This window comes from Fragaria vesca, unplaced genomic scaffold, assembly GCF_000184155.1.
Source record: "Fragaria vesca subsp. vesca unplaced genomic scaffold, FraVesHawaii_1.0 scf0511539, whole genome shotgun sequence".
Taxonomy (NCBI): domain Eukaryota; kingdom Viridiplantae; phylum Streptophyta; class Magnoliopsida; order Rosales; family Rosaceae; genus Fragaria; species Fragaria vesca.
In genome coordinates this window covers 1-1,053 of record NW_004442002.1, presented here as the reverse complement: position 1 = coordinate 1,053, position 1,053 = coordinate 1, and the positions used below count along the sequence as shown (strand labels likewise).

At 45.1% G+C, this 1,053-nt stretch overlaps 1 non-coding gene across 1 annotated transcript; it reads left to right on the top strand.

Annotated features, from left to right (window-relative positions):
• The first annotated feature begins 456 nt into the window (after positions 1-456).
• LOC101309894 lies at positions 457-1,038 on the top strand. Its single transcript, XR_185427.1, has 2 exons — positions 457-876; positions 965-1,038. It is a non-coding gene; the product is annotated as an uncharacterized LOC101309894 (transcript).
• Positions 1,039-1,053: the final 15 nt, after the last annotated feature.

Genomic DNA, 1,053 nt, shown 5'->3' with positions numbered 1-1,053 from the left:
GAGATTTAAATAGTGATTGCTCGAGGTTGTTTTCGAGCTTTTCTGGAAATGGGTAAATAGTGGATTTAAAAGTCCGAAGTCGTGGTACACGTTTATATGAGCTCACCGGTATGTCCGGATTATTTTCCGGAGCGATGAGCTATGTTCTGTGAATTTATGAAGTTTACAGTAAATTTTCAATTATTGTTTCTTGTAACCGTTTTACCGTAAAGGACCCAAAAAGTTGACTTTTTCTTAAGTTGATAATTTGGGAGAACTTCCTTCATAGAAGTCGTAGAGGACGTTAATACGAGTTCGTGGACACGTGGCACGCTCAAATCGGAGTTCGTATGAGAAAATTATGGTCTAAAAATGGAAAGTTTCTATTTCGGTAAAGGGTATAAGAAGAGAGAGGAAGGTTCTAGAGGGATCGGTAAAACCGACCTAAGCAAAAAAAAAAATTAAAAGAGGAAAGGAAGGTTCGGGAGAAGGGGGGAGGAAGAAAGAATTCAGACCCAGACGGGTCATTCTCGACCCGAATGGAGTGGACGGGTCAACCCGACTGGTTCTCCGTTTTCCGGCGACGGCGAGGAGAAAGAATGGTAGCGGCAGCTTCCTCTCGTTCTCGTGGTCATGCCCAAGCCCTTGATTTTCAGATAAGAAGTCTGGAGTGAGAGATTCGAAGTGGAGAAGGAGAGGCTGGGTTGCCGGCGAGTCTCCGATTCCGGCAGCGTCGACGCCTCTCACTGGTATGGATAGCTTCATCTCCTCATCCTCGACATTCTTGTATCTTCAGCTTGTCGAGACGAGGTCAGGTGAGGGAGAATCTAAGAGGAGGAGTTTCTAAGTTTTCCGATCGTGTTCTTCGTTTTCTGGCGGCGATTGGTTTCGATCAAGGTATGAAACTTTGTCCATTTTTTCGAGCTCTACCTCTGTATATGCATGGAATTGAGTTTGGTTGCGTTTTGGCGATTTTGGATTTTAGGCAGTGGAGGACCACCGTCTGTGGCCACTGTTCACGGCGGCGGCGGTAGTTGTAGGAGTTGCTTTCTAGCTTTAGTTAGTATATTGAAT